Source organism: Crotalus tigris, unplaced genomic scaffold, assembly GCF_016545835.1.
Source record: "Crotalus tigris isolate CLP2741 ecotype Arizona unplaced genomic scaffold, ASM1654583v1 scf7180000020990.9691751010:1144802, whole genome shotgun sequence".
NCBI lineage: Eukaryota > Metazoa > Chordata > Lepidosauria > Squamata > Viperidae > Crotalus > Crotalus tigris.
In genome coordinates, this window is record NW_024098300.1 from 52,131 (window position 1) to 66,047 (window position 13,917).

Here is a 13,917-nt window from a genome sequence, read left to right on the forward strand (position 1 = left end):
GAAGGGCAATCTGTTGCAAGAGAGGCAGTCCCCATCAACCCCCGCCCAAGGCCGGCTAATAGGACTTGTAGTCCAAAGTATCTCCTGTACTGTACATATAACCATAATTTTATTTTTATTATTTTGTTTTGTATGTATTACATTTTCAGATTTTGTTTTGTAAAAACTAAGCATTTTAAGCAAGGGGGAACCTGCTCAACATGAGCAAAAAAAAAAAAAAAGTTGTTGCAAGAAAGGACCATCCCTATCAACAACCCCACCCACCCACCCAGGAGGTGGCTGATGGGACTTGCAATCCAAAACATTCCTCAGTAGAAGTCACCCTCTGGATCTCTCAATTCTAAAAAGCACTGTTGCAAAAATAATAAAAGTTGGAAGGGACCTTGGAGGTCATCTAGTCCAACCCCCTGCTCAGGCAGGAAACCCTATACCATTTTGGGCAAATGGCCATCCAGCCTCTTCTTAAAAACTTCCAGTGTTGGAGCATTCACCGCTTCTGGAGGCAGGTTGTTCCACTGGTTAATTGTAATAATACATAATAATAATAATGTTGAAAGGGACCTTGGAGGCCATCTAGTCCAACCCCCTGCTCAGGCAGGAAACCCTATATACCATTTCAGGCAAATGGCTGTCTAGTCTCTTCTTAATGGTGGGGATATTTTAAAAACAGCTTTTGCAGCGGGGGGGGGGGGGAAGGCAACCTCCAACCCTATTCCGGCCTCTCATGCAAAAGGGGAGACCCGCTGGCTGCCTGACGGATGGGGTTTGTAGTCCAAGGGTCACCGAGAGGGCGAAGGGTCCCCGGGTGGGGCGAAGCTTTGAGGACAAGGCATTTCACACCCGGCGTCGCAGCCGCCTAATCGCCTTCACCTGTGCGGCCGAGACCCACCTGGCCGTGATGAGCCTTCCCGCGCTCCGGGCCCGTTTCCATGGCAACCGCTCCGCCAGCAGGGGAGAGCCGACCGATTACACCTGTGTCTGCACGCGCAGGAGCACGCGCCTTTCCCGCCCAGCCCTTCGGACCGACTCGCGGGCTTTTTTTTCTGCACGCCCATCTCGCCCGTGATTGGCTGCTCCGAAAACGCGTCTCTCGGATTGGCTCAGCGGTCTGTCCCCTCGCCGAGAGGCGGGGACATTTAAAAAATCGGCAGGCTCCTCAGGCTGAGTGCAAAAAAGCAAAGCGAGCGCGCTGCGGAGGCAGCAGACGCCGCTACCGCGTCTCTCGGACCCCGAAAGGGACGATGCTGCGGGGCGCCGGGGGGCAAAAATGTCTCTCTCCGGTGCTCCCGCGGCCCAAGCCCTCGAGCTCGAGGCCGGGCAGGGCCTTTTGAGCTTTTGAGGTAATTCTAGCGGAGACTTTTCTAGTTGTAAGATACGGAGGGGAGCGCGAGTTCTTTAGCTAATTAATAGCTTATTGGTCTCGGGGAGTCCGGATAGCACCTGTGGTAATTTTAAGCGCGGCGTGTATTCTTAGAAGTAAAACGCCAGGGGTGGCTGAGGTAATAACGGTGTTTTATTTAAAGGACGCCAGTACCACAGGTGACTAAAGATACTTATCTCTGTCTTTCTCTCGGGGAATAACGCAAACCGCTGTTTCTTGAACTAATTCTAGTCGAAGCTCAAGCTCTTAAAATTTGAGGTAATTTCAGCCATGTCCTTTTTAAAAAGGACCAACCACCACAGGTGAATAAGAGTTAAAATTAGCTTTAAAGATAAAATTGCCTCAGGAGCAGACCTTCCTCTCAGGAATAAAGTAAATTTTTGGGGCCTGAGGGAATTTTAGCCAGGACTTCAAGTTCTTAGAATAAAATTTTGGTGGAACCTGAAGTAATCTCAGCCATGTCCTTTTAAAAAGGACCAAACCACCACAGGTGAATAAGAGTTAAAATTAGCTTTGGAGTAAAGTCTGAGGTAATCCTATCCATGTCCTTGCAGTAAGCTGAGGCAATTTTAGCCAGGTGTAGTTAAAAGGGCTAAACTACCACAGGTGAACAAGCATTAAAATTAGCTTAAAGGCAAAATGACTTCAGTCCCTGGAGTTGCCCTTTCTTGAATAGTCAGCTCTTGGGACCTGAGGAAGTTTTGGTCAAGGCTCAAATCTTTAAAAGAAGTAAAACATGTAGAGGATTAGTGGCTTCAAGTAACTAAAGGCAAAAAGTTAACTAAAATTACTTCAGGTCCTGGAGTTGACCTTACTTTTTTGAAATAAAGTCAGCTCTTGAAGAATTATTGAGGTAATTTTAGCCAAGGCACACATTTTAAAATATTGGTGGAATCTGTAGTAATCTCAGCCATGTCCTTTTAGAAGGACCAAACCACCATAAGCAAGTCAGAATTAAAAATAGTTTTAAAGGTAAAGATAAAATTACTCAGGAGCTGACCTTGCTCTCAGAAATAAAGTGATTTCTTGGGACCTGAAGTAACTTTAGTGGGCTCAAGTCCTTAAAAGAAGCAAAATATGTAGAGGACTAGCTACTTCAAGTAACTAAATAAAAAAGTTAACTAAAATTATTTAAAGTCAGGGAATTGGACTTATTTTCTTGAAATAAAGTCAATTCTGGAGGGTAATTTTAGCCAAGGCTCGGGTTCTTAGAGTAAAATATTGGTAGAACCTGAGATAATCTCAGCCTGGACAGCCATTTGTCTGAAATGCTATAGGGTTTCCTGCCTGAGCAGGGGGTTGGACTAGATGACCTCCAAGGTTCCTTCCAACTTTATTATTATTTTGTCCTTTTAAAAGGGACCCAAACCACCACAGGGAATAAGAGTTAAAATTAGCTTGGGGGTAAAGTGAGGTAATCTTAGCCATGTCCTTGCAGGCTAAAAAGTATTTCAAATAAGTAGAGGTGAAAGTTAACTAAAATTACTTCAGGCCCAGGACCTGGCTTAACTCTTAGGAAATTGCTTCAGTATCTGGAGTTGCCCTTATTTTCTCCCAAGTCAACTCTTGGGACCTGAGGAAATTTTAGTCAAGGCTCAAGTCCTTAAATGAAGCAAAACATATAAACGATGACTAGTTGCATGGTCTGAAGAATTCTCAAGGGGATAATGTTCCAATTCATTGTATATTGTTTTCTTTCACTTGTAGGATAAAACACAAAAATCCCCTTTTGATTGATTGCTTTTCTAGTCTCTGAACATAAGCTGGTCATTTGGTGATGTTGATTTTTTTTTAATTTCAAAGGCATGAATCCATATAGACGAAGAAGAAGACACCAACAGTAAGACAGGTGGTTTAATTCATTCTCCAGTATATCATGAAAGTGTGGAAGCCTGGCAGATACTGTTTGCAACATGTTTATTCCTGTAAAAATTGTTTACAAAGTATCAATGGTAAAAAAAAAAATTGAGCTGTCCCAATTTTAGCTATTAGCTGCGGTTCTTAGAATTAGACAGGGTCCTACGAGCATCCCACATACCCACAGACATGGCGATTTTGGTGATGCCCCCCCCTGGTGGAGGTCTTTCAGTCCCTGAGCTTCCACTCTGTGACACTCACACTGAATGAGCCGGGGAAGCAAACTGCTACCTGTCTCATTGAATCCCTGAGCAAACACTGTGGGGGACTCACACTGGAAGTCCTCTCTGGGGTGGGGCTGGGTGACCCTTTCAGTCCCTGAGCACGCACTGAGGGCGAATCACACTGGTAGAGTGAACAGGGTCCACTCCTCCAATGCCTGAGGACCCCCTCAGTGAGACTCAAACTGGAAGGCAATCCTTTGCAATCGCCTCACACTAGAAATAAGGCGTCCTTGGTGGTCTCTGAGCTTGGTGGTTTTCTTGTAGACGTTTCATTAGCAAACTAGGGAACATCATCAGTGCTAGTAGAAGGGAGTGTGGTTTGCTGTCAGGTTATGTTCGAGTAGCTTCTTTCAGTGTTGTTTAAAATGGTCTTGGAGGTCCTTTGTTGTGCTATTTGTTGTTAGCTTGACCGTTCCTTGATTGCGGTGTTGTTTTCTTGCCATGGCGATGGCTTTTAGAACCTGAAATAAAACTTCAACGGCCATTTTTAATATTAGCTGTGGCCGTTGAGGTTAGGGTTTTCTAGCTTTGCAGACTGAGCGGAGGAAGAATCGCACACCTGCTGCTAAAAGTTCCTCGAAAGAGACAACACTTGCTGGCCACGACTGAGGAAGAAACAAAAGCAAAAGAAGAAAGAAGAAAGCATGAAAATGTCTCCAGCTCAAGCCCTTCGGCTGTGATGTGGTCTCCTACGCTGTGAGGTAAGTTTAGCTGAGTCTTGTATTCTTCAAAGTTTTGTGATATGGAGGGAGGTGGATGGTCCTTCCTAGGTGAGTAACACCTGCAACTGAGGTAATAGTAAGCACTACGTACTGTGCATTCTTAGGAGTAAAACTTCAATGGCAGCTGAAGTAATGTTAGGTTTTGGTTATCTCAAAGGCATGTATTCTACACCACCTTAGAAGACAGAAGTCTCAGTCGTCAGCCTGCGCCGTTGATGGAAGAAGGAAGAATGGAACGCAAGAATGAATATGATCTCCATCAAGAATGCTACTTCACCAAGTCAATCAAAACTCACCTTTAGATGCTAGATTTTATACCATTCTTGCCTGCTGTAAATTTAGCCATGGCGATGGTTATTAGAACCAAAAAAACCCTCCTCAATGGCCCTATTTAATCCTAGGCATGGCTGTTGATGGATTATAGATTTTATAGTTTTCTGCCTGGCGTAATTCTAGCCATGGCAATGGTTCTTAGAACCAGAAGGAAAACCTCATTGGCCCTTTTAAATGACTGGTGTGGCCAGTGCTTGGTAACAGATTTTATAATTTTCTGCCTGGTGTAATTTTAGCCCTGGCGATGGTTCTTAGAACCAGAAAGAAAACCTCATTGGCCCTTTTAAATGACCAGTATGGGGCCAGTGATTAATAATAGATTTTATAGTTTTCTGCCTGGCGTAATTTTAGCCCTGGCGATGGTTCTTAGAACCAGAAATAAAACCTCATTGGCTCCTTTAAATGACCATTGTGTGGCCAGTGATTGATTAATAGATTTTATAATTTTCTGCCTGGCATAACTCTAGCCCTGGCAATGGTTCTTAGAACCAGAAAGGAAATCCCTCAACGGCCCTATTTAATGCTAGGTGGGGCCATTGATCTATAAAAGATGTTAGAGTTTTTGAATCTCTGAGATTGAGGGGAGGAACAATTGCACACCTGCTGCCAATGTTCCTCGAAAGAGTCAAAACTTGCTGGGCATGGCAGAAGGAGAAAAAGCAAAAGAATAAAGAAGAGAGCATGAAAATGTCCCACAGCACAATCCCTGTGATGTGGCATCCTACACTGTGAGGTAAGTTTAGCCGAGTCTTGTATTCTTCAAAGTTTTAGGATATGGAGGGAGGTGGCCCATTATGTTTAGATACATATACCACTTATGTCTGGGGTAGTAGCAAGCACTGTATTGTGCATTCTTAGGAGTAAAACTCCAGTAGCTGCTGAAGTAACATTGATTTTTTTAGTTCAAAGGCATGAATCCAAGCTGACCTGTAGACGAAGAAGAAGACACCAACAGTAAGACAGATGGTTTAATTCTTATAACTGAAAGTAAACATGATGATGCTTTTTAATGCGAGGAATACCAATAAAGGAGAATATTTATGGCTCAAAGTTGAAATGAGGCGTCCTTGGTGCTCTCTGAACTTGGTGGTTTTCTCGTAGATTTTTCATTACCCAACTAGGGAACATCATCAGTGCTAGTAGAAGGGAGTGTGGCTTGCTGTCAGGTTATGTTTGAGTGGCTTCTTTCAGTGTTGTTGAAAATCATCTTAGCGGTTCTTTGTTGCGCTATTTGTTGTTAGGTTATTTGACCGTTCCTTGATTGCGGTATTGTTTTGTTGCCCTAGAGATGGTTTTTAGAACCCGAAATAAAACCTCAATGGCCATTTTTAATATTAGCTGTGGCCGTTGATCTAGAAAAGAGGTTAGGGTTTTCTAGCTTTGCAGACTGAGTGGAGGAACGATCGCACACCTGCTGCCAAAAGATCCTCGAAAGAGACAAGACCTGCTAGGCACGACTGAGGAAGAAACATAAGCAGAAGAAGATAGAAGAGAGCATGAAAATGTCTCCAGCTCAAGCCCTTCGGCTGTGATGTGGCCTCCTACACTGTGAGGTAAGTTTAGCCGAGTCTTGTATTCTTCAAAGTTTTGGGATATGGAGGGAGGTGGATGGTCCTTCCTAGGTGAGTAACACCTGCAACTGAGGTAATAGTAAGCACTACGTACTGTGCATTCTTAGGAGTAAAACTCCAATGGCAGCTGAAGTAATGTTAGGTATTTTTTATCTCAAAGGCATGTATTCTACACCACCTTAGAAGACAGAAGACTCAGTCGTCAGCCTGCGCCGTTGATGGAAGAAGGAAGAATGGAACGCAAGAATGAATATGATCTCCATCAAGAATGCTACTTCACCAAGTCAATCACAACTCACCTTTAGATGCTAGATTTTATACCATTCTTGCCTGCTGTAAATTTAGCCATGGCGATGGTTATTAGAACCAAAAAAACCCTCCTCAATGGCCCTATTTAATCCTAGGCATGGCTGTTGATGGATTATAGATTTTATAGTTTTCTGCCTGGCGTAATTCTAGCCATGGCAATGGTTCTTAGAACCAGAAGGAAAACCTCATTGGCCCTTTTAAATGACTGGTGTGGCCAGTGCTTGGTAACAGATTTTATAATTTTCTGCCTGGTGTAATTTTAGCCATGGCAATGGTTCTTAGAACCAGAAAGAAAACCTCATTGGCCCCTTTAAATGACCATTGTGTGGCCAGTGATTAATAATAGATTTTATAGTTTTCTGCCTGGCGTAATTTTAGCCCTGACAATGATTCTTAGAACCAGAAATGAAATCCCTCAGTGGCCCTTTTTAATGCTAGGTGGGGCCATTGATCTATAAAAGATGTTAGAGTTTTTGAACCTCTGAGATTGAGGGGAGGAACAATTGCACGCCTACTGCCAATGTTCCTCGAAAGGGACGTGGGCAGAGGAAGAAGGAAAAGAATGAAGAAGAAAGAAGAAAATGAAAATGTCTCCAGCTTAAGCCCTTCAGCTGTGATGTGGCCTCCTACGTTGTGAGGTAAGTTTAGCTGGGACTTGTATTTTTCAAAGTTTTAGGATATGGAGGGAGATGGATGATCTTTCACTACTGGATGGTCCTTCCTAGGTAAGTAACACCTGCAACTTAGGTAATAGTAAGCACTACGTACTGTGCATTCTTAGAAGTAAAACTCCAATGGCAGCTGAAGTAATGTTAGGTCTTTTTTTTATCTCAAAGGCATGTACTCTACACCACCTTAGAAGACAGAAGACTCAGCTGTCAGCCTGCGGCATTGATGGAAGAAGGAAGAATGGAACCCAAGAATGAATATGATCTCCATCAAGAATGCCCCTTCACCAAGTCAATCACAACTCACCTTTAGATGATAGATTTTAGAGCATTCTTGCCTGCTGTAAATTTAGCCATGGCGATGGTTATTAGAACCAAAAAAAACTCCTCAATGGCCCTATTTAATCCTAAGTATGGCTGTTGATGGATTATAGATTTTATAGTTTTCTGCCTGGCGTAATTCTAGCCCTGGCAATGGTTCTTAGAACCAGAAGGAAAACCTCATTGGCCCCTTTAAATGACCAGTATGTGGCCAGTGATTGATAATAGATTTTATAGTTTTCTACCTGGCATAACTCTAGCCCTGGCAATGGTTCTTAGAACCAGAAATGAAACCTCATTGGCCCTTTTAAGTGACCATTGTATGGCCAGTGATTAATAATAGATTTTATAGTTTTCTGCCTGGTGTAATTTTAGCCCTGGCGATGGTTCTTAGAACCAGAAAGGAAATCCCTCAATGGTCCTTTTTAATGCTAGGTGTGGCTATTGATCTATGAAATATTTTTGAATCTCTGAGATTGAGGGGAGGAACAATTGCACGCCTGTTGCCAAATGTTCCTTGAAAGAGACAAGACTTGCTGGGCATGGCAGAGGAAGAAGGAAAAGAAGAGAGCAAGAAAATGTCTCCAGCCTAACTGTTTTAACCTTCGGCTGTGATGTGGCGTCCTACCCTGTAAGGTAAATTTAGCTGAGCCTTGTATTCTTCAAAGGTTTGGGATATGGAAGGAGGTGTATGGTCTCCCACTAACTAATGGTCCCTTATGCCTAGGTAAGTAAGGGTAATATTAATATTCTTAATAGTAATATTAATATTCTTAATAGTAAAACTCCAGTGCCAGCTGATATAACTTTGATTTTTTTTTTTTAATCTCAAAGGCGTGTACACTACACCACCTTAGGAGCCAGAAGACTCAGCTGTCAGCCTGCGGCGTTGATGGAAGAAGAAGGAATGGAACGCAAGAATGAATATGATCTCCATCAAGAATGCCCCTTCACCAAATCAATCACAACTCACCTTTAGATGATAGATTTTATACTATTCTGTAGTTCTTACAACTTGGAAGGGAACACAGAAGCATTCCACATGCCCATCCATCGTGTAAATAATAGTGATGACTTATTTGTAGAGGTCTTTCAGTCCCTGAGCTTCGTCTGTGTGACACTCACACTGAATGGTCTCTCTGGAACAATGGAGGGAGGGGCATCACAAGGGCATCTTCACAAAGACAGCTTGACTCGCAACTCAAACAAAAGAGGAGTAGCAAGGCCAGAGCAGGAGCAGTTTATGCTGTGACCTGGGGGGGCGCACAGACAAACATCAAGGCTGATGTGGCTGCTGGAACAGCGGGCATCTTGTGAGGGAAGGGCGGGCCAATGGCAAGGGCTGGGGGGCTGATGCGACTGCTTGCGCCTGGGGAGGGAGGGGCGGGCCAATGGCAAGGGCTGGGGGGCTGATGCGACTGCTTGCGCCTGGGGAGGGAGGGGCGGGCCAATGGCAAGGGCTGGGGGGCTGATGCGACTGCTTGCGCCTGGGGAGGGAAGGGCAGGCCAATGGGATGGGCTGGGGGGCTGATGCGACTGCTTGCGCCTGGGGAGGGAGGGGCGGGCCAATGGCAAGGGCTGGGGGGCTGATGCGACTGCTTGCGTCTGGGGAGGGAAGGGCGGGCCAATGGGAAGGGCTGGGGGGCTGATGCTTGCGCCTGGGGAGGGAGGGGCGGGCGAATGGCAAGGGCTGGGGGGCTGATGCGACTGTTGCGCCTGGGGAGGGAAGGGCGGGCCAATGGGAAGGGCTGGGGGGCTGATGCGACTGCTTGCGCCTGGGGAGGGAAGGGCGGGCCAATGGCAAGGGCTGGGGGGCTGATGCGACTGCTTGCGCCTGGGGAGGGAGGGGTGGGCCAATGGCAAGGGCTGGGGGGCTGATGCGATTGCTTGCGCCTGGGGAGGGAGGGGCGGGCCAATGGCAAGGGCTGGGGGGCTGATGCGACTGCTTGCGCCTGGGGAGGGAAGGGCGGGCCAATGGCAAGGGCTGGGGGGCTGATGCGACTGCTTGCGCCTGGGGAGGGAGGGGCGGGCCAATGGCAAGGGCTGGGGGGCTGATGCGACTGCTTGCGCCTGGGGAGGGAGGGGCGGGCCAATGGCAAGGGCTGGGGGGCTGATGCGATTGCTTGCGCCTGGGGAGGGAGGGGCGGGCCAATGGCAAGGGCTGGGGGGCTGATGCGACGGCCTTGACGCTGGGGAGGGAAGGGCGGGCCAATGGCAAGGGCTGGGGGGCTGATGCGACTGCTTGCGCCTGGGGAGGGAAGGGCGGGCCAATGGGATGGGCTGGGGTGCTGATGCGACTGCTTGCGTCTGGGGAGGGAGGGGCGGGCCAATGGGAAGGGCTGGGGGGGCTGATGCGACTGCTTGCGCCTGGGGAGGGAGGGGTGGGCCAATGGCAAGGGCTGGGGGGCTGATGCGATTGCTTGCGCCTGGGGAGGGAGGGGCGGGCCAATGGCAAGGGCTGGGGGGCTGATGCGACTGCTTGCGCCTGGGGAGGGAAGGGCGGGCCAATGGCAAGGGCTGGGGGGCTGATGCGACTGCTTGCGCCTGGGGAGGGAGGGGCGGGCCAATGGCAAGGGCTGGGGGGCTGATGCGACTGCTTGCGCCTGGGGAGGGAGGGGCGGGCCAATGGCAAGGGCTGGGGGGCTGATGCGACTGCTTGCGTCTGGGGAGGGAAGGGCGGCCAATGGAAGGGGCCTGGGGGGCTGATGCGACTGCTTGCGTCTGGGGAGGGAGGGCGGCCAATGTCAAGGGGCTGGGGGGCTGATGCGACTGCTTGCGCCTTGGGAGGAGAGGGCGGGCAACTGGCAAGGGCTGGGCGGCTGATGCGACTGCTTGCGCCTTGGGAGGGGAGGGCGGGCAACTGGCAAGGGCTGGGGGGTTGATGCGACTTCTTGCGCCTTGGGAGGAGAGGGAGGGCAACTGGCAAGGGCTGGGGGGCTGATGCGACTGCTTGCGCCTTGGGAGGGGAGGTCGGGCAAATGGCAAGGGCTGGGGGGCTGATGTGACTGCGCCGGGAGGGAAGGGAGGGCAACTGGCAAGGGCTGGGGGGCTGATGCGACTTTTTGCGCCTTGGGAGGGGAGGGCGGGCAAATGGCAAGGGCTGGGGGGCTGATGCGACTGCTTGCGCCTTGGGAGGGGAGGGCGGGCAACTGGCAAGGGCTGGGGGGCTGATGCGACTGCTTGCGCCTTGGGAGGGGAGGGCGGGCAACTGGCAAGGGCTGGGGGGTTGATGCGACTTCTTGCGCCTTGGGAGGGGAGGGCGGGTAAATGGCAAGGGCTGGGGGGGCTGATGCGACTGCTTTTCGTCTGGGGAGGGAGGGGCGGGCCAATGGCAAGGCTGTGGGGGGCTGATGCGACTGCTTGCGCCTGGGGAGGGAAGGGCGGGCCAATGGGATGGGCTGGGGGGCTGATGCGACTGCTTGCGCCTGGGGAGGGAGGGGCGGGCCAATGGGAAGGGCTGGGGGGCTGATGCGACTGCTTGCGCCTGGGGAGGGAGGGGCGGGCCAATGGGAAGGGCTGGGGGGCTGATGCGACTGCTTGCGCCTGGGGAGGGAGGGGCGGGCCAATGGCAAGGGCTGGGGGGCTGATGCGACTGCTTGCGCCTGGGGAGGGAGGGTCGGGCCAATGGGAAGGGCTGGGGGGCTGATGCGACTGCTTGCGCCTGGGGAGGGAAGGGCGGGCCAATGGGAAGGGCTGGGGGGCTGATGCGACTGCTTGCGCCTTGGGTTGTGCACTGGGGCAAAAGCCATACTGGCCTTGCTGTTCACCTGTGCGCCCCCCCAGCCTCTCTTCCCCCCACACACCGGCCTTGCTCCTCCTCCCCTCTTTTGTTTGAGTTGCAAGCCAAGCTTTCTTTGTGAAGCCCCCTTGAAGCACCCGCCCCTCCTTCTCTGGTCCCCCCAAATACACTCTCGCCTGACTGCCTCCGCAATGGCCCCAGCGGCTGTGACTCCTGCCCCCACTCCCCCTCCTTCCGGTCCTGGCGACAGCTGCAAGGGCCCAAACGTGTGGAGCAGCCACAGACCACAGGTTCTGCGATCCCCCATCGCACGCTGCCCCCGCAGCACCATGGCTCCTGCCTGCCACCCGATTGGCTGCGGGTACTCATCCCGTGCAGCCAAAGGCCTGGGACAAAGATTGTCAGTTGAATTGGCGGGCCGAAGGGCAGAGGGCCAAGGGCCCATTGGTGGTGGTGACTGGCTGGGGCAGGGCAGCGGAGGAGAAAAACTGCCTGTAAATGTGCTGAGGCGAGTGGCAGGGGGCGAAGGAGGCGTAGCCAAGGGACCTTTCCTAAACACCCCATTCCGCTCCTGACGGGGGTCTTCCTGACCCTGAGTTACCACTCTGTGACCCTCACCCTGAATGAGAAGGTGGCCAGTCGGCTCCCAGTCTCCTTCGGTCCGGGAGCAGAGTCACACCGGAAGGGAGACCCTTTCGGTTGCAACCAGGGCAAATCACACTGGAGGAGTCAACAGCGCTCAACTACAAGCTTCCTCCGGTGCCTGAGGGATCCCCAGCTGAGTCTCAAACTGGAAGGGAATCCTTTTGGATGGATTCCCTCCCACTTTCATACCCGGAGAAATAATGTCAGTTGCAGCCAGATCTCTTAGAATCAAAAGTAAATCTGGTGTAGAACTTTGCTATGAGGTATTGCCATCTCAATAAATTAATAACTAGATTTTTTTGCTAGGGAGAGACATTAAGTCCTCATACTGGAAAATAAATCTGTGTGGCCCTGTTTAATTTTTGATGTGGCCATTGAAACCCTGAGCAGATTTCTTGCCTGGCTTAATTTAGGCATGATGTTGGTTCTTAGAACCAGAAAACATCTCAATGGCCCATTTAAATGACTAGTGTGGCCGGTGATTAATAATAGATTTTATAATTTTCTGCCTGGTGTAAATTTAGCCATGGCAATGGTTCTTAGAACCAGAAAGAAAACCTCAACGGCCCTTTTAAATGACTAGTGTGTAGCCAGTGACTGATAAAAGATCTATTTTTCCGCCTGGGAATAACTTTATCCTTGGCTGTTTAAAATGTGTAAGTTATGTTTTGACTGGTAAATAATCATGACACACAGTATGTGGCTGTCATCTCAATAATTTTGATTTCTTTTGTCATGCAGATTTATCTTTTTGTTTCTGAAATATCTCTAAATGTGATTCAGACTTGGTAACATTCTGTTTGATCTGTATTTTTTGTAATAAAGTTGAGTTTTACTTCTGATTTACTGTTGTTAAGTAGTTGTAATGCTTATGGTAGACAAGATATTTAATCTTTTGCCTGTTTTTTTGTATCCTTTATGTATCCGTTCTTATCACCCTCTCTTCACCAAGAGATACCTGTTGTGATATTCATGTATTTGAATACTGAAGTTGCGTTTTCTTTCTTCTGAGAGAAATCTTTTGATGACAACTGTTGTTTCTTTTACACCTCACCTTTTTATCAAAAATGTCATTTTAAATTAGTGAACTATTTGACCCATCATGATATTTTATCATTGCTTTTGTAACTTTTACAATAATAAAAATGTGACTATTTATCCCTAAAATATTGGATGATATTTTTATGCATTTTATCTTTAGGACTGTATTATGTTTTGAATTGTACAAACTGTTGCAGCTGGGTTTATGCTTGGAAGATGTGATGCTTGTGTTAAACAATAAAGTAGTCAAGTCTTTCTTGCCTACATTTGTGATCCCGCAGTCAGAGTTTGGATCTGTTGGGCACTTTGTGCTTCTGCTCTTCGCTGAAGTCACCAGGGATCACTTTTTGTAAGGATTTGGGGTTTTGATGTATTCAGAAATGTCCTCCTCTACCAAAATAAACTTCCAATGAAATTATTTTTGCACTTTTCATAAAATTATTTTTGATTTCTCTTTTTTTATAGAGATTGTATTGATTTTCTTTTACATACATATGTTAATTTTCCAATCAACGAGCTGTCTGGGATTAGCTATGCTAATACATATTCGATTTCTAATCATTCTTTCCTCTAACCAACAATAAAATAAGTCCCAAATTTGGTAGTAATCTGTGTCTTCTTTATCTTTCAATCTCATAGTTAATCTGTCCATCTCTGCGCATTCCAATATTTTTCTGATTATTTCTTCCTCTGATGGCAGTCCTTCACTCTTCCAATATTGCGCAAAGATTATTCTCGCTGCTGTAGTGACATGTAAAATCAAATGTAGACTCTGCTTATTAATCTTTTCAGGCATTATACCTGGTAAAAAAGGTTCAGGTTTAAAATCAACATGTTCACCTAATATTTTTTCCAACCACATATGTTGGCAGAGACATCACCCTGCCAACAAAAGTGTGTATAGTCCAGGCCATGGTTTTCCCAGTTGCAATGTATGGCTGTGAAAGTTGGACCATAAGAAAGGCTGAGCGCCAAAGAATGGAGGCCTTTGAACTATGGTGCTGGAGAAGACTCCTGTGAGTCCCCTGGACTGCAAGGCAATCCAA

At 47.9% G+C, this 13,917-nt stretch overlaps 2 long non-coding RNA genes across 2 annotated transcripts; both read left to right on the plus strand.

Annotated features, from left to right (window-relative positions):
* The first annotated feature begins 1,206 nt into the window (after positions 1 to 1,206).
* Positions 1,207 to 4,738, plus strand: LOC120319877. Its single transcript, XR_005559853.1, has 3 exons — positions 1,207 to 1,340; positions 3,185 to 4,223; positions 4,402 to 4,738. It is a non-coding gene; the product is annotated as an uncharacterized LOC120319877 (long non-coding RNA).
* A 165-nt stretch (positions 4,739 to 4,903) lies between these two features.
* LOC120319876 lies at positions 4,904 to 8,732 on the plus strand. Its single transcript, XR_005559852.1, has 5 exons — positions 4,904 to 5,310; positions 5,480 to 6,130; positions 6,309 to 7,095; positions 7,294 to 8,082; positions 8,281 to 8,732. It is a non-coding gene; the product is annotated as an uncharacterized LOC120319876 (long non-coding RNA).
* Positions 8,733 to 13,917: the final 5,185 nt, after the last annotated feature.